The sequence below is a fragment of the Diceros bicornis genome, chromosome 27, assembly GCF_020826845.1.
Source record: "Diceros bicornis minor isolate mBicDic1 chromosome 27, mDicBic1.mat.cur, whole genome shotgun sequence".
In the NCBI taxonomy this organism is placed as follows: Eukaryota; Metazoa; Chordata; class Mammalia; order Perissodactyla; family Rhinocerotidae; genus Diceros; species Diceros bicornis.
The window spans coordinates 17,347,484-17,367,157 of record NC_080766.1 but is presented as its reverse complement, the minus strand read 5'-3'; the positions used below and the strand labels follow the sequence as shown (position 1 = coordinate 17,367,157).

Here is a 19,674-nt window from a genome sequence, read left to right as displayed (position 1 = left end):
TGGTTTGGCTTTGAGCTAAAAATCAAAACCTGATGAGCCCTTTGACTCAAACCATCACTGACCCACAAAGTCCCCTCCCTTCCAGTCTAGGATTACTTCAGTGATGAAGGGGAGCATCCCAGACGAATGAAGGTGTCCCCCAGCCGCCTTCCAGTGTGTGTACACTCACAAAGGAAGCAAAATTATTTATGCTCAGTTAGTCACGTCCTGATTTAATTTGGCCTTGGGACCTCCCACCTCCCTCTTAACCACCTAACTTCTCACCCTCCTTCCCTTTCTTTCTTCCTTTGGATGAGCACTAATCGTTTGGCAGAATCTGTTTAGCCATATAGTGGTTTAGAGCATAATTTTACTGTTTAAATTATTTTAAAGCTCTATATTTGGATTGCCTTTGCTTTGGTCGTATGTTTAAGAACAAACACACTATTTATAAAATTATTTCTATGAGAAAACATGACACATCGAGAGATCTTGTTTTACTGTCATACAACATGTTCTTTAGGCATGTAGCATAAAAAGGGGGAAAAACACCTGACATAATCTTCATTTTAGTTTGACTTAACACATTGCAGGAAACTGTGTGAATATTTGAAAAATATTTTTGTATTGATTAAAATATAAGTAATAGAAGACCTTACTAAAATAGCTTAAACAATGAGAGATGTATCATCTCATTCAACAGGAAGTTTGGGGTGCAGGTGGTTAATTGTCATACAGACAAGAACTTGTGTGGTATTTTCCATTTTCTCCTCTGTGTCTTAGTATTTTGGCAGTGTCACTCTTCATGGTTGCAAGCTGGCCATTTTTGCCAGCAATTTTTTTTTTTTTAAGTGAGGAAAACATTTCCTAGTAAACTTTGTTGGCCGTAGTTAGATCATATGCCTGTGTCTGAACTCCTGATTGTCAGAGTAAACACTACTTGTCATAGTGGCTTGACCTAATCAGGATTCACCTCCTAAGGGGAAGAGAGTGAGCGTTCTGCTGGCACGTAAGGAAGATGGGGAGGGTGTCTTTAAGAGGGCTACACGGTGTCTGTCATAGCCAGGGAGGATCACAGTTTGTTAATTTCTGCAGACTTTCTTATGAGATCACAGAATAAGACAGTCATGCCTTGATTCATTCAGTGTATATTTCTGAGTGCCGACTGAATTCCAGTTATTCTTCTCGGCCCTGAGGATAGAACACTGAACAAAAGGGGAAAAACTGCTGCCCCCTAGGAGCTTGCATTTTATTGGTGAGAGAGACAAACAAGATAAAGCAATTCAATTTCATGGTATCTTGTGAATAAGTGCTAAATAAAAATTGAAGCAGAGAAGAGAACATGGAAGATCTGGGGCAGGGGGTGCATGAAATTTTAGATTATGTCCAGCGAAGGTCTCACCTAGAAGATGAGTTGAGTAAAGGCTGAGTTGGTGTCTAGTGCTACAGCTATCTGGGGAAAAGAGTGTTCTAGTCAAAGGCCCTGTGACTCGAGTGGGATGAATGAGGTCAGACTCACAGGAAGTGAGGTCAGAGGGAGGAACCACTGGACAGTTTTGAGCAGAAGAGTGACCCAGTATAACATTTTCACAGAATCACTTTGATACTTAAAAAGACACAAAGGGCATTAAAAACAGAAGCAAAGGAACCAGTTAGGAGGCTTTTGTAATAATCCAGGAGAGATGATGGTGACTTGAATGGGGGCAATGAGAAGTAGTTGGATTCTGGATATTTCCAAGGCAAAACCCACAGAATTTGCTGACAAATTGGATGTGGGCTGTGAGAGGAGGAGAGGCATCTAGGATGGCAGCCAGGTTTTTGGCCTGAATAATTAGAAGAATGGAGTTGATATTATCTGAGATTAGGAAGAACAGGGACTCAGTTATTGACATGTTAAATTTGAGATGTCAAGTAAACAATTTAAGGATGTCAAATGGAGATGTCAAATAAACAACTGGATATATATTTCTGAAAGATGGATCAATATATGTTTTTAAAAAGGATGACATTAGCCATTAATAATAGGAAATGGCTTTTAAAAGAATATAAATTCAAAAAATAACAGTAAGAAGAGAATAGGAAATGGAGAAATAAATATATGGGGAGGGATATTTTATGTTCCATTGAACAAATACAGGGAAATACTGGAAGTAATTTTAAAACAGAGTATGCAAAGAAGCATTTATACACTGAGCATTTATTTAGTGCCTACTGTATTCTAGTTTCAAAAATTGCATATTAAATATATTTATTCTCTGAATAAGTGCCTCCTTTTTGAAGCCCCAAACCTTGTTGAAAATATACTTAAAAACAGAAATACACCACAAGGACCAATGATGTGGATTTAGTTGATGTCTGTTTCCTCTATAACGTGATACAGTGATCCTTCTAAAGGACGTGTGTTAACAAATAGGTGACCTCCCCCACTCCAACTTCCTCAGTGTCGTAGGGCCTATAGTTAAGGTTCAAGCATATTATTCCAGAGTGATCCAAGCCAAGAGAAAGGATCGGTGCAATATATCTTAAGTGATACATGTATCAAGACAAGTGGCTTTTCTTTTGAAGAGGAATTAGTCCAAGATGCCTTTGAACCAGATTGTTAATATAAGGATGGAGCACATAGCTGAGGTTTTCAATCTGTGTGCATCACATCATCACATAAAATGCCGAGAAGCACCTTGTAAAGTACCTTTCATATTATAGGTACTCAAGAAATATTTAGATAGAAAATTTGATTTAGAACACCATTAACATTTCTAACTTACTTTAAAATTTTTTAAATATTATGCTGCATGAGGTAGGTATTGCTTGGTAATATGTGCCCTACCTATAATGCAAGGTTGTTGAGAAAATTGAATTATAATTGTTCTGTCAGATAAAAGTACTAAATATAAGGAATTATTTATTGGGCAAAGGAATTTTGCTCTTTAAGATGGATTAGGCTTTTCTCATCACACTTTTGGCCAATCAGGGTAAATATATGACCACTGGCCAGATGACCAATGAGGGGAAATGTTTATATTTGGAGGGGGAATGCTCTTTGTTCAGAACCTGAAGTATATTGAATTACTTCAGTTGCCTATTTCTTGTGTTAAGTAATTTTCACAAAGTGACCATCTCCCATGAGAGAGTTCTACAAATTTGCAGTAATTAAGCAAGCATTTATGCTTAGTTTTATTTGAGACCAAATTGATGGTAGTTGTGAATTAGCCTCATTCTTTGATTGACCAAGCTATAAGTTTTTATCTGCAAGTCTGCTTTCAAGTTCTTGGGAGTGTATCTCTTTATATAGTCTTTTGTCTTTGTTTTTTAAAGGAGTTAGGAAAATATGTTGTCTCGCAGTTAACATTTGTTCATGAGGGCAAATTATTAAGATGCTTACCTAAACAAGATTCTTGTCAATGTAAAACTCTGATTTGCCACAATATAGCAGCTTGTTTTTTATTGTATAAACAAGAATATATTTAAATTATGAAGCACAGTATTAAAATGATCTCCCAAGAACCCGCCAACCAACATGGTGCTAGAACTTTACTCATCAACTCCCATCTCTCAACGTGTGCCTTGCCTCACCTGTGCCTCTGCCCCTACTGCCCTCCTGACCCCCACCACTCTCCAATTTTGTGTTAATCATTTACTTTCCTTTTAATAGATAGTACTGGTTTTATCACATGGATCTTTAAATAATATACTGTTTAATTTTACTTTTTTAAGTTTCGTAAAAATGGTAGCTTTCTGTATGTAGTCTTCTGAGACTTGTTTCTTTCATTCATTATGTTCTTTTGAGATTTATTTGTATTGTTGTATGTAGTTGTCATTCATTTATTTCACTGCTGAGTAATATTCTGTTGTGTGAACTTACTTATTTTCTTATCGGTAGACATCTGGGTTGTTGTTGGGTGTTTTTGTTTGCTTATTTTATTTGTTTCTGAGAATGTATCTATACACTGATACAGATATTTCTGTGTGTGTATGTATATAGCTATTATATATACGTAGCTACAAGCATTGCTAATGTCCACCTTCTTTTATATGTGTTCTGATGCACATGTGTAAAACTCTGAGATGTATACCTAAGAGTAGCAGTGTAGAGAATGTTTAGTTACACCAGATAATGCCCAATTGTTTTCCAAAGTCATTGGACCAGTTTACATTCCACTAGTAACATATCGAAGCTCCCATTGAGCCAAATCATTGCCAAAACTTGGACATGTCAGGCTTCTTAACCTTTCCCCAATAGTGGCTGTAAAATGGCATCTTATTGTGGTCTTAATTTGCTTTTCTGTGATCACTAATGAGGTTGAACATCTTTTCATGTGATTATTCACTATTGGTCTTTTTCTTTCACGAAATGCTTTTTATGCCTTTTGTCCATTACGTACTTAAAACTATGCATTAAATGCATTTAGTTTTTATATTTTTAAATTTTTAAATAAGACACAGAAAAGTTGCAAGTACAATAAAGAAGAAATTTTTTTCTTCTGAAGATTTGATTTGATGCCCCATCACCCCTGAATAAACGAGTATATATTTTCTACAAACAAGGACATTGTCCTATAAACCACAATAAAACCAGCAAAATCAGGAAATTAACATCGATGCGTTACTGTCATCTAATCCTCAGATCTCATTCAATTTTTACAAGTCGTCCCAGTAATGTCCTTTATAGCAAAAGGATCCAGTTTCGAATCACGCCTTGCATTTTACTTGTCACATCTTTTTAGGCTCCTTCAATCTGGAACAGTTCTTCAGTCTTTGACTTTCAAGACCTTGGCACTTTTGAGGACTATATAGGCCAGTTATTCTGTAGACTGTGCTTTTCTTTAGGTTTGCCTGCTGTTTCCTAATGATTAGATGCAAGTTATGAAATTTTTGGCAGGAATATCACAGATATTATGCTGTCTTACCTTTGTATTTTATCAGGTGGCACACAATTTTCATTTTGACCCATTACTGTTGATGTTCACTTGGATTACTTGATTAAGATCGTGTTTGTCAGGTTTCTCTACTGTGACATTACTCATTTTCCCTCTGTAATTAATAATTATTTTGTGTGGAGATGCTTTGAAACTATGTACGTATCCCCTTCCTGATCAAACTTTATTTAATTAATTGATTTATCTGTATCAGTGTGAGTTCATGATTCTGTATTTTATTCAGTGAGCTATAACACATTACTATTGTTACTTATTTTGATGCTCGTCTTGCCCTGAGTTAGCCAGTGGGATCCCTTTCAGGTTGGCCTCTGTGTTCTTTTGACATGTCATTCATCAGTCATACTGCTGCCTGCAATTTCATTCCCACACTAGAGTTAAATCACATTTTCTGCCTTTTTTGTACCTCCTTCCTCAAGAGTGAGAAACTTGCCTACCATGAACGTAAATTTATTTACTTTTTTGATCAGTCTCACTGTATGTAGTCAATCTGCCATATCCATTGCACCCATCCCCCCAAATTCTATTTGAACTTCAAAGACCCTTCACATGGAAGCCCTCCTCACTCTACTTGGACTCACATTGCACAGCGTGGTGCATCGTTTTGTGGGCACCCTCCTCCCCCTTCTTGGGCAATGACACCCAGTGTTCACCCCACACCACCCTTCCAGAGCTTGGGCTCTGACTCCACTGTGGGCACCCACCTCATTCTGCTCAGGCTCTGACAGAATGCCTCGCTGCATTTTGCCCATTTTTGATTAAAATGTTATAGAATACATGTACACACACACCCATATTCTGTATATCAAAATCTTTTTTGGCAATGTGCTTTGTGACGTTATAGTTAATCTTTTCATTTTTCTTTGTTGTATTTGTTGATGAATAGAAGTTTTTAATTATAATACAGTTGAATTTATTAATCATATACTTTATAGTTAGCCCTTTCTGTCTGAGGAAAATCTTCCCTACTCTGAGTTCATAAAGATATTCTCTTGTATTTTATTTTTAAAATATTAAAGACTTGCCTTCTCTACTTAAAGTTTTAATCCCTCTGGAGTTTATTTTTTATATGTTGTATAGTAGGAATCAATTTCTCTTTGTTTCCCAAATGAATAACCAGTTGTTTCAACACTGTTGAATGATTCCTGCTTTCTTCAATGATCTGCAGTGCAACTTTTGTCAAATATCATTTTCCTTATGTGTGAAGGACTGTTTCTTCTTCAGCAGTCAGTGTCTCTTTTCCAGGAGCACACTAAGTTACTTGGTACAGCTTTATAATAAGACTCAGTATAGGGAGGGCAAGGTCCCTATTGTATTCTTTTTTGGTCGGATGGCTTGTCTGTTATGGGCTTTTACTGCTCCACTGTAAATTTTAGAATCAACTTGTAAAACCTTTTGGATTTCGATTGGCATTGCCTTAAATGTGTTGGTTCAATTTGGGGAGAATTGTCATTTTTTGGTATTGAGTCTTTCTATCATGAACACGGTATGTCATCCCATTTATTTAGGTTGTATTTAGTGTCTTCTAAAAGTTATCTGTATAGAACTTGCAGTATTTGCAAGTTACTTTTATTCATTAGGTATATTTTGTTGGATATTTTTTAAATGTTATTTTCTGTTCATTATTGGTATGTAAAAATACAGTTGATTTTTAAAAAGTGATTTATATTTAACCACAATGAATTGATGCTAACAAATCTGTTCAGATAAATGTGAGACATGCTCAAAAGCAGATAAGTTAGATTAGAAGTCCAGGTTTTCACCCTGAAATTACTTTTGGTGTTTTAATAAATACTAGACGAATAGTCATCTTTTTTTTTCCAGCTTTATTGAGATATAATTCACATACAATAAAATTCATCCATTTAAAGTGTTCTTTATAGTCACACACAGGTGTGCAACCAACAGCACCATCTAACTTTTGAACATTTTTATGACCCTAAAAAGGAACCCCATACCCATTAGGAGTCACTCCCCATTCCCATCCTTCCCCCACCCCGCCCTAGGCAACTACTAATCTGTTTTCTCTCTCTGAATTTGCCCATTCTGGGCATTTCACATAAATGAAATCATACAATACATGGTTTTGTGTGACTGGCTTCTTTTACTCAGCATGATAATTTTCAAGGTTTGTCTGTGTTGTAGCATATATCAGTACATGCTGATGTACATTTTAAGGCTGAATAATATTCCATTGTATTGGATATATCACATTTTGTTTACCCCTTCATCAGTTGATGGACACTTAGTTTGTTTCTAGTCTTTGGATGTTATGAATAATTCTGTTATGAACATGCATATACAGATTTTTGTGTGGACATAAGTTTTCATTTCCCTTCTGTTTATACTTAGGAGTAAGAATTTCTGGGTAGTAGGTTAACTCTGTGTTTAACTTTTTAAAGAACTGCCAAACTGTTTTCCTTAGCAGTTGTACCATTTTACATTTCCACCAGCAGCATATAAGAGAGGTGAATAGTCATGTTAAGTCTACTTTTGCATTCTCTAAAGAGTAATTGTTATACATTAAGCTTATCTTAAATTATGATTATTATTTTAAATAGAGAAATGGCAACTTATTTTACATCAGATTCATTTTAAAGCAATTTATGATTCTGTAAAGAGTATATCTTTTTTTATTTTTTACAGCCTTATTGAGGTACAATTTACATACTATACAATTCACTCATTGTAAGTGTTCATTTTGATGATTTTGACTCAATTTATTCAGATGTGCAGCCATCACCACAGTCCAGTTTTAGAGCATTTTCATCACTCCACAGAGTTCCTTCATGCTCGTTGCAGTCAATTTCTGCTTCCTTCTCCTGTCCTAGGAAATGATCTGCTTTGTCTCCCTATAATTTTGGCTTTTCTAGACATTTCATATATAAATGGAATCATACAAATAGAGTCTTTTGTACCTAGCTTCTTTCACTAAGCGTTATGTTTCTGAGGTTCATGCTTGTTGCATGAATTATTAGTTCATTTCTTTTTTAGTTGCCACTTTATGCTTAGCCCTTCATTACTTGATAGATATTTGGGTTGTTTACAGTTTTTGGCTATGATGATTGATGCTGCAGTGATCATTTGCATGCAAGTTTTGTGTTGACATGTTTTCATTTCTCTTTGGTAGATACCCGGGAGAGAAATCCCTGGGTCATATGGTTAAGTATATAAGTGTATGTTTAACTTTTTAAGAAACTGCCAAACTGTTTTCCAAAGTAGCTATGCCATTTTACATTCTCATCAGCAATGTATGAGGGTTTCAATTTCTGCCTATCCTCCCCAACCTTTGAATTTTTTAGTCTTTTAAAGAAATTATAGCTATTCTAGTGGATGTATAGTAGACTCTCACTGTGGTTTTATTTGTGTTTCTCTAATAAGTAATAATGATGAGCGTCTTTTTGTGTGTTTACTAAACATTCACGGATCTTTGGTGAAATGTCTTGAAATTTTTAGCCCATTTTTAAAAATTGGTTCATTTTCTTATTCTTGATATCTAAGAGTTTTAATATTCTTGATACCATTTCTTTATCGTGTATATGACTTGCAAATGTCTTTTATCTAAACTATGTGTTTTGAAGAATTTGATGAAGTCCAATTATTCGTTTTTTTTTTTTTAATTAGATTGCACTTTTGTTGTCATATTGAAGAAATCTTTCCCTAACTTAAGGGCACAAGATTTTTTCCTATGCTTTCTTCTAGAAGGTTTGTAGTTTTAGTTCTTACAATTCTAATTATGATCCATTTTGAATTATTATTTTTGTATGTTGTGAGAGAAAGGTTTATACTTATTTATCTGTTTTTGCATGTGAATATCCACCTGTTCCAGCACCATTTATTAAAAAGACTATTCTGTCACCACTGAATTGCCATGGCACATTTGTCAAAAATCAAATTACCGTGAAAGTGAGAATTTATTCTGGGCTCTCTATCCTGTTTCATTATCTATATGTTTATCTCCATGCCAGTATCACACTGTCTTAGTTATTATAGCTTTATAGTCAGTTTTGAAATTAGATAATTTAAGTCTTGCAACTTTAATCTTCTTTTCCAAAATTGTTTTGAATAGTCTAGGTCCTTTATACTTTCATGTATAGTTTAGGATCAATTTCTCCCAAAAAAAAAGCATGATGGGATTTTGATAGATCGATATGGGGATAATTGCCATCTTAATAAGAATGTATCTTTGTTTATTTAGATCTTTAATTTCCCCTAACAATGTTTTGTAGTTTTCAGTGTACAAGTTTTGCACTTCTTTTGTTAGATTTACTCTTAAGTCTCTTATTCTTTTTGCTACTATTGTGAGTGGAATTTTTTGAATTTCGTTTTTGGATTATTTATTTCAAGTATATAGAAATGCAGTTAATTTCTGTATATGGATCTTGGATCCTGCAACCTTTCTAACTTTCTTATTTTAGTAGCTTTTTTGTAGACTCTGTAGAGTTATCTACGTAGAAGATAGTGCTGCTTGCAAATGAGGACAGCTTTACCTTCTTTTCCAGTCTGTCTGTGTGTATTTCTTGCCTGATTGCATTGAGTAGACTCGCTGGACCAACGTCGAGTAGTCGTGGCTGGAACAGACATCCTTGTCTTTTTCCCACTGTTGGAGGGGAAAGCGTTCAGTCTTTCACCATTAAGTGTGGTGTTAGTAGTAGGCATTTGTCCCAGAAAGGAAGAGTTGTTTTCACAGTGAAACAATCAATTAATGTGATATACTTTACTAATAGAATACAGGACAAGAACCCCGTGAGTATCTCAATAGAGACAGATTTAAAAAATCAAGGAAACAGAGAACAAATAAAATCATCAAAGAGTTTAAACAAAGTAAGAGGTAGAGAGGAAGCTACTTTGCATAAAGCGATGAGGAAAAGCTTCTCTGAGGAAATGACATTTAAACTGATATCTAAACAGCCAGAAGGCCCTCCTCATGCAAAGAATACAGTGAAGATAGCTCAGCACTTGGAATGCATTTGTCTGGTTCACTCCATAATGCCAACACCCAGCACAGTGCCCAGCTCCTAGAATTTGTTCAACTAACAAATGGATAGCTTAGTATCGTGCTTTCTTAGCATTGTATTCTGATCATTTTACCATGTCTGTCATTAAATAGTTTTTGAAAACATATATATTTTATTTATTTATTTAGTTTTTGGTGAGGAAGATTCACTCTGAGCTAACATCTGTGCCAGTTTTTCTCTATTTTATATGTGGGTTGCCACCACAGCATGGCTTGACGAGTGGTATAGGTCCATGCCCAGGATCCAAACCCATAAACCCAGGCTGCCAAAGCTGGGCGTAACAGACTTAACCAGTACGCCACGGGGCCAGCCTCTGAAAACATATATTTTAATGATTGCAAAATATTCTACAATATAATTAGAACAAAGTTATTTAAATGTTTTCTTATTCACAGATATACTTCCTATCTTCATGGTTCAGAACACATCTGGCACATTCTGTGTCACTGACTTGGATTTAAGGCTAATTTGCCCATTTATTAATATAAAACAATTTTTAAATATTAATCTGTGACAGTAGTTTATTTTTTATCTTTTGCTAATTTTTATTCAAATATTCTTTTAATTTATCTTTCATGCAATCATATGTTTAGCTCAAAAAGATTAAAACAGTGCTTTAATAGAGACCAACCCTTGAAACAAACAGTTCTAGAATGTGGCAAAATATCAGACAAAAATTGTGGGCTCTGGATATTTTTAACTCTTTACGTGGAAAATGTAGACCCATGAACTTCATGTACCATTGCCACGTGTTTTGTACTACCTAAATTGAGACCATTGTAGGTAAATAGTACTAGAGAAAAGTCAGGATTTATGTTCCAGAGAATTGCCAAGGCCTCGTCTTTGTTTCAAGTAAAGTATGCCAGAGTTTGAATTCCATTTTAAGCTCTTATTAATTTTGTGATTTGGGGTAATTTAAACTCAGTTTCCTCATCTGTAAAATGGCGGTGTGAATAGTCATCTCACAGGGTTATTTTAAAGATCATGTATATAAAGGGTTTAGCGCAGTGTGTGACACACAGTAACAGCCCAGTAAACGAGAGCTGGCTGTCGTTACCTTTTAAGTCTCGCGTAGGCCTGGGAGTATTGCTAGAAGTGGGAGCTGTAAGGGTTCCTGTGCTTCAGGGCCTTACCAGCACTTACTGACCAGCTTATTAGTAATGTTCCTCTGAAGATGTTTACTTTTACTCTTGAATGTGCCTTGTTTGGAGACCCTTTTTTTTTTTTTTCTTTGGAGGACCAGCCCTGAGTTAACATCCAATGCCAATCCTCCTCTTTTCTTTTTGCTGAGGAAGACTGGCCCTGGGCTAACATCCGTGCCCATCTTCCTCTACTTTATATGGGATGCCGCCACAGCATGGCTTGCCAAGTGGTGCGTCGGTGCGCGCCTGGGATCCTAACCAGTGAACCCCCGGGCCGCCCGCAGCGGAGCGTGAGCACTTAACTGCTTGCGCCACTGGGCCGGCCCCTGGAGACCCTTATCTGCACATGTACCAAAAAAGATTTGGCCCAAAAGGTGGTATTTTAAAGTACCATTAAGTTAGATCTTTTGACATCAACTTGTAGGTCACTATTTGTAGCATTCATAAATATAGTTATGGCTAGTTTCTCTTTTTCCAACTTTAAAATAAAAGGTCATACTTTTTTATTTTCCAAGAAGGAAAGAAATGTAATTGAAAACTGAACAATTAAATTCTACTTGAATTTCAATGGTTCAGTAGGTAATGTTGACAAGGAGCAAGGTTGCCTTGGGTATAGCTTCTGAGAGTGGGGATTAGGGACTTAGGAAATTCCCAAGGTCCCTGGCACATTCTAATAGGAATGCTAATATGATTGCAAATATGGTTATTTTTTAAGTTCCTGTGTAAATTACTGCCTTCTAGTTAAAAATAAATCAGGAAAAGAGATTGTTCCCTTCTCCTCTTAGAATTCCTATCAGAATTTATAGTCAAGGCCCAATTGGATTCCAAGATCTATAATTTTGGGGCATGACACTTAAACTAGCCTGCTCATTGTCTGTTTCCGCTTTATAGAATGGGATAATGCCTTCTCTGCTTGTTTCACTAAGTTATGAAGATCAAATGAGGTCATGTCCGTGAAAGTGCTTTGTAACTGGTAAAGCAAGTAGCTTACTGATTATTACTCCAGTTCATCCTGTCAGACCTGCCCTCTTCTCACTACTGTTTGGTAGGTCGCTGGTGGGGGTGACATGATAGCCTGGAGCTCTGTAATGTGCACCACCTCTTAGGAGTATGTCTCTTGTACTAGGGAGTGGGCAGTGGTAGACTGTTGGCTACTTTCATGTTTTAATTTGTTTTATTTATTACAAAAGTAATACATGTTTATTGTAAAGAAACTAGAAAATATAAATCATCAAAAAAGGGAGAATAAAAATTAACCTCTAAATGCAGAAGTAGTTGCTACATTTATTTTGTATACCTTTGAAACAAAAATTCAGTTTTACTGAACATGTATATGTTTAATTATACCAACCAATGTTTTGTTTCCTGTTTTTATCACTTAATATATAATGTTATATGGAATTATATACTATAATTATATGATATTTTAATGGCTACATAGTATCCTGTCATGTAATATATCATAATTTAACTAGTCCCAAACTTCTTATTTTGACATTTAATGGCTGTTTTTAAATTTTTTACTGTTAGAAATAAATAATGGATATAATGACATTCTCATTTCTTTTTCATTAGGATAAATCCTAGACTTGGAACTGCTACATTAAGAAGCATTTAACATTTTAAGAAATTTGATTTTTTTTTTACAGCTTTATTGAGGTGTAATTGACATATAGTAAACTGCACATATTTCAGGTGTACAATTTGATAAGTTTTGACATATGTATACAACCATGAAACCATCACCACAATTAAGATAATGTCTTTTTGTAATCCCTCCTTCCTGTACCTTCCTCCCCCTCCATCCCCAGGCAACCACTGATCTGTTTTCTCTCCCTGTAGATGAATGTGCATCTTCTACAGTTTTATGCAAATAGAATGACACACTGTGTATTCTTTTTTGTCTGGCTTCTTGCACTCAGCATAATCATTTTGAAATTCACCCATGTTGTTTATATCAATAGTGTATCTTTCTTTGTTGCTGTGTAGTAAATATTCCATTGTATGGATATATCATAATTTATTCACCTATTGATAGGCATTTGAGTTGTTTCAAATTTTTGGCTATTAAAACTAAAGCTGCTTTGGACATTGGTGTTACAAGTCTTTTTATGAACATAAGGCAATTTCTACTGGAATGGTTACATAGGTAGTATTTTGAAAGTATTAAGAAAAAGCTTAATATGAAAGAAACTGTAGCTGTTTTTTTTCCTTTTTTTGGAAATATACCTATGGGAGAATTGTTAGAGGTAACTTAATTGAATTAATTTGACAGAAATTTGAAATTAGCAAAGGTTAATAAGTGCATCCTGGCAACTATAAACCTTTATCACAGTTTTTTTTGAAAAACTGCTTTTAAGTAAATATATTGTCTAGAAAGCAAAGATCTGTTGCTTTCCTTTAATGAACAATTGATATTTCATAAACAATCCATAATTCTCTGTCAAATGACTTCTACATGAAACTTCAACAAGAAAAGGTATTGGGAAAAGTTTATGGAACTTCACAAAAAGTATTTTAGAATCTGGTTTGAAATAGATGCCAAACTATCTTTTTCCTCTTCTTAAGATGCATACTGGACTGAAGAAGGAGTGGGGAATCTGAAGACTTCAGATGACAGCAGAGCTACTTCTCAGCAGCCTTCTCAATTTCCTTTCTCAGAAAGCAGAGACCCAAATTTTGGAGATAGGTGGTGAGATTATTTTTCCTGAGTTCCTAAGTCTTCTTAATCATCATTATTTTAATATATTTCAGACAATCCTTTCTTAGTTATAAATTAGCTGTATTCACCAGATTTTTATTTTGTGTTTTATTTGCACAAAGTATTTCATTTAGACAATGTGGTTTTAAAAAAAAGTGAATAAGATACAATTCTATAGTTAAGGAACTTACAGGGAAAGGATAAATATAGTAATATTTAATCAAACAGTAGAAAGAGATTAAATGCCATAAGAAAGACACAAAAAATATTCTTGAGAATTCAGAGGTGTAGATTGCTTTTGGAGAGAGGGATTGGGAAACTTGAAATAAGAAATAGTATTTGTGTTGATGGTACCTAATTTGTTTTTACCAAAAATCAGTGAAAATGGACAGTTAATACAACAACCTGAAATAGCAATCCAATTTCAGATAAAAAGTTAATTACTGTTTTGAGAAAAATAGAAGCATGTTTGATTATTGTGGGTTTATTATATTCTAAGGCAATGATTACTTTTTGAATTATATAAAATGGTTACCTCTTACAGGGCAAGTATTATATTAGCATTTCTGAGAAGTGATAAAATAATTAACGTAAGTAACTGGGCAGTGCAACAGAAAGAGATGAGTGAGTAGTTAATTCTAGTTGGATTAACACTCCTGTTTTCTAGTATAGGTGCAACCTAAATGAATTTGTCATGTCTTAATCTCTTGGACTTAATGCTGCTTATGCCTGGGCAGAAGCACTCCAAGAAAACAGGGAAGAGACACTGATTGATTATTGTGCTCATAATTAGATGTGAAGAGTTCACTTTCAGTTCGCTAGCTGAAAACACTGGTTGGAAGAGAGAGCGGATAGAATATCCTAAAATTCATGGTGTTTTCATGGACCATGTTTCAAAAGGGAATGGCCACTTTGAGCCAAATTTGTTCTTTCCTGAATATGGTTGACACAGTGATAATACGAACTCCTTTTTCTTCACTATTCTGATTATATTAAGAAAACCCAGTGATGAACTTTTTATTTTAATCATTCTACTTATCTTTTATTTTAATCACTCTGCTTATCCTTTCTGGTAATTTCAGCAAGAAAATCTTTAAAACATTATATTTATTAAATAAAAACACTATAAAATTATTAGTAATTATTTGGTTGCCAGTCATTCTTCGTATATTCATATATTATTTTTTCCTCTAAATTGAGATTTTAAATCAACCAGATTTTTATTTATAAATACTAAGAAATCTTTCATTCAGGTATAATTATGTGTTAATGACTGTTTGATAGTCTGAAATCTGCTTTTATATTTGATAAGACATAGTTGATATTGAACCCCAATTCTCAACTTTTATTTTTGTTAAAATGAAAATTATAACCATGCATACTCTTGTGACCCGCAAGATATAATTAGTTTGTTGTTGTTTTTAATTTGTAAACACCCTTGTTTTACCATGTAACCAACAACCACTTACACCAGTTGGATAAATAAATCATGGATAGCCAGCTGGTAAATATACTAGCCAATAAGTTGTCCTTTAAAAATGATCAAATTTACATCTTTCTCCCAGATAGAAAAGACGACAGGTTATTTAGAATGTGCAGTGAACAACTTTGAAACCATATAAAAATGAATTGTTAGTGATTATCTATATTATTTACATATATTTAAAAATGTTTCAAGATTTTAAAAGTGAATATGTTGTGTATGTTTTCTGAAATGTGGTTAGTTAAACAATTTTTCCATGTGAATGAGGAGCCCATGGTCACATAAGTTTGGCGAAGTCGAGTAGTAATATCTTTTCAGTACACCTTCCATTAGCCAGTGGACTGTCAATCTCCAAAAGGAGGATCTTGTATATATCTCAGGAGGTAGTGTTCAGTAGAATACAGTTGAAGACTCGGAACTAATATATTTCATGAGGTTTTCCTGGAGTTTGTCTGTCATACAGCTATACTCCAAAAACAGTGACGCTGTGTTTTTAAGTATAGTAATGTCCTTCTAAATGGCCGAAGAGGGTGATTAGAAAATAAAGGAAAAGAATTTGATGAAATGAATATAGCAAACCACATAAAGCATGAAGTGTTTATAAAGCTCCTTGGTGTCTGAGGCCAGATTTCCCTTGCTCACTTGTTAGCTCCCCCTTTTGAAAGAAGTAGTCATCCCATATAACTAACAAAATAAAAGCACTCTTTATCGTATTTCATAGGACTCCAAAAGCTTTCCGTGCTCTATCTCGGAGTGTAACATTTATTATCTAATTTTGATAAATATTGATAATACAAAAAACACTGAATATCTCAGGTAGAATTAGATAATTGACCATAAATCAATTTAGCTTAAACGCTTGAATGTACTGATTTTCTCACTAAATGGAATTTTTATTGTTATATCTCATGATTTCTCATTGGGAAGAGTTCTTCATTGTACATTTTTTTTCTAGTTCAATTAAATTGATGATTATTTCAACATATGTCTTGAGTGCTAGAACTTTTCTATCAGTTACAGAAGTATCTGTGTGAAGAGAGAAAAGTGGCCAGTGATTCAGCTGGTTCTAACAGACTGGGTTGCCAAGTTGGTAAAGCGAGGCTAATTGTCTACATGGAATGCCTTCCCCAGACTTTAAAAAACACTTCTCAAAGTAATGTTTTTAATTTAAGAAATAACACTTTGAAAACATGTTTGAACTTCTACACAAAGTTTTCAGTGAGAACATGGTACTGTGAAACCAAGATCAATCCAGAATCTGGGTGAGTCATTTAGTTGGGATTAACTGCAGTAAACTAACTTGGCCATCTCAGTGACTTCATGAACAGCCTGGCAGGAAAATTGGGATGCTGAGCTCAAATGAAGCCTTGGTAGTTTCCAACACTGCTCCACCTATTCCTCAGTCCCCCTTCCCACGCCAGCATCTCGTTCAGACTTCATTCCTCACCTGGAGCGCCTGTGTTGCTAGGCCTCCTTACTTCTGTCCTTGTCCCCGTCTCTCTCAGCCGTGAGATCTTCCTAAAACTCCAATTTCCTTGTGTTACTTCTCTGAGCAAAATAATTCAGCGATCCCAATAGCATCAAGACGGTGGAAAAGTAATAGGCCTTTCTTAATCAGTCCTAATCACTGTTAAAATTGGAAACATTAATATAATTAACATTTTTCTGAATTTGGTGTCTTTAAAGAATTGATTTTCCTTGTCTTTTACTTAATACCTTAATTGATACAACTAACATCATTTTGGGAGGAAAATTCCCCACTATACCAACCCTCCATGTCAACTCCGTTGTTTTCTTTCCCATGAAAGGTTTCAAAGGAAATAATTAACATGTGTTGATCAAAGTGTCAATTCACTTTCTCTTATACAAACTCTGGTCTTTTTCACTTAAATTAACTGTGGTGAACCTGATATGCTCCGTGATTTCTCTGCTACATTTGCCTTTCAACCACGTGGCACATGGTTTGCACGTCTGAAATTAGTGTGATTCTAACAGTAGAGCTTATTATGCAGTTTATTTAGATAACTAGAATTTCCCCATTCTGGATTAGACATATACTAGTCATTTTCAGACCTCGTTTATTCTCTTTTTTGCATCTACTTTAGAAAATAGTTGGTAGTACAACCTGTGCCAACTTCTAGCTTGAGCTTTTATCTTCCGCTCTAGCCACTCCTACCGCCATCTTGCGGCTTGTTCTCTGAGCTTCTCAAAATAGCTGTGGTGGGGGCCGCCCGGTGCCGTGGTGGTTTAGTTTGCCTGCTCTGCTTCCACGGCCCAGGGTTCGAGGGTTCGAGGGTTCGGATCCCGGGTGTGGACCTACACACCACTCATCAAGCCCTGCTGTGGCGGCATCCCATACGTAAATAGAGGTAGATTGGCAACAGATGTTAGCTCAGGGCTAATCTTCCTCACCCCCCACAAAAAAAATACCTGTGGCGAAGGACCAGTTTTTGATTGTTTTCACTTCGTTTTTTAAATAAATTACTTTCATTGTACTTTTAAAAAGCTTCTATCTATGACAGATTGGAAATTAAGAAATTATAAATCCAAATCTTTCATCACTAAATTCAACAGACATCAAATTACTTTGTCAAATTCTTCCCTACTGGAGCTGATACTTCTGCTACCGCCTAAAGGATGTATTTTAGCTGCTTTTCCAATTGGCAAAGCCTTGATTATTGCTGGAGTCGATTCACAGGCCACCTCTGTGGAGTGCCTTTACTAAGAACAGTGTCTCCTGCGTTTTCACCTTCTTCTTCCCAAGAATCGGCCCTTCCATGCTTCTTCCATGTAGTTCATGCCTTTTCTTAGTAGTTTCTCACTATGGTGCTGATTATATTTTTCCTGACAGGATTGTGAGCCCACTAAGGGCTGGTTTGTCACTTAGCTGTCCTTCCATCATCAGCTCTCAACACATAACAGCTTCTTTATAAATATATGTGGATTTGTTACTTCTTGTATGGTAAGTTCAGAATAGTAGTGATGTGCAAAGATGGGAGATATTTCGTATCTCCTTCAGTCTACTAACGTTTTTAAAAAGGTCATTTTTTTCTTTCCCCACCTGGGTCTTGGAGACGTTTCTGCATAGAGAACAGTATTTATCTGGCATAGCTATAGTGTGAATTCTTGAAAAATTAGAAAGTAGAGATTTTGTTTGAAAATCAGAACCAAGTTTGTACTTCTTGACTCTTTATTTTAGTGGATCAGCAGCAGTTCTCAAACTTTTTGGTCTCAGGACCCCTTTATACTCAAATTATTTTATTAAAAATAAGAGAGTTTTGTTTATGAGGTTCATATCAACGAATATTTGCCATATTAGAAATTTAAACTGAGAAAATTTTAAAACACAAGAATATATAGGATGCATCTCATTAGCCACCAGTGCAGTGGCGCCTATCATGTAGCCTCTGGACAACTCCATTGTACACTCATGAGAGAGACAGACAAAAAAGCAGATAACAGTTTAATATTATAAAAGTAGTCTTGACTTCATCTGCCTCCTGAATGGATCATGGGGACCTTTGGGGTCCCTGGACCACACTTGGAGAATTGCTGCTTTACAGGAATTTACTTGTCTAATTGCCAACAAAATATTCTGTATTTTTATTTCAATAATGTTATAACCTAACTTTGTGGATTAATAAATTGTTTGTTTTTTTTTAATATCTGCAAGGCTTATCATATTACCCACCCTTCTATTAATGTCTAGACATAGAATGTACTGGAACCTATTACCGGTGTTGGCTTGGCAGCTATAAGACAGAGATGCTTACTCAAGGAGAAGTCATTTTATTTGTGGATACTTGGTAAAGTCATTCCTAGTTGTGCCCTGTCAGTACCCTGGCTTTCAAGTGCTAGCCCTGTTCATGACTTGTGAACCTCCAAGTACTTCTCCTGTGATGATTCTTTTTACTCCAGAGGGTTTGGAGGTTTGGTCATTTTCTTAGTGATAACAGAGTAAAGTATATTTCTTCTTAGCGAGAGTGAGAAGTCTTCTCTTCAGAATGTTTGCTTCTTCTCTCCTTTGTTTGACCTTCCCCTCCACTTACCTCAACCCGATCCCTGATGCTGGCTCTCTTTTTCTAAAAGCACAGTCTGCTCTCTGGCAGATAGTTACTTGGCCCTAGTGACTCCTGTTCTTTTTCACTCCCTGCCCTCTTACCTTGGCTGATATTCTGTTAAATTCTTTCTGAAGTCTTAGCAGGACAGTCAGTGTCTAGAGTATTTGACAACTCTCTTCAAATTACATGGGGACTGGGTCTTCCCAGAGAGTTCTGGAATTGCATTGTGTACCTGTCAGCTGCATGGGAATACCAAGATGGCTGCTCGTGCAGACTTAAATCACTGACAGCTCAGGGTTCTTTTTACTCATAGTCTTTTTATTGTGTGATGGTGTCATGGTGTGGACTGTAGTTTA

At 35.5% G+C, this 19,674-nt stretch overlaps 1 protein-coding gene across 8 annotated transcripts in view; it reads left to right on the top strand.

The window, feature by feature from the left end:
* The window catches only part of NRIP1 (nuclear receptor interacting protein 1), a 90,363-nt gene that overhangs the window by 31,253 nt on the left and 39,436 nt on the right, over window positions 1-19,674 (top strand). For 5 of the 8 annotated variants that reach the window (XM_058522934.1, XM_058522935.1, XM_058522933.1 and 2 more), the window contains one exon: window positions 13,642-13,765. The exons of 1 other annotated variant lie outside the window; for it this stretch is intronic. The gene's annotated coding sequence lies outside the window, so the exon portion shown is untranslated. Of the gene's footprint in view, window positions 1-11,887; window positions 12,119-13,641; window positions 13,766-19,674 lie in introns of those variants that run through there. 2 more of the 8 variants (XM_058522937.1, XM_058522938.1) reach the window with 2 other exon arrangements.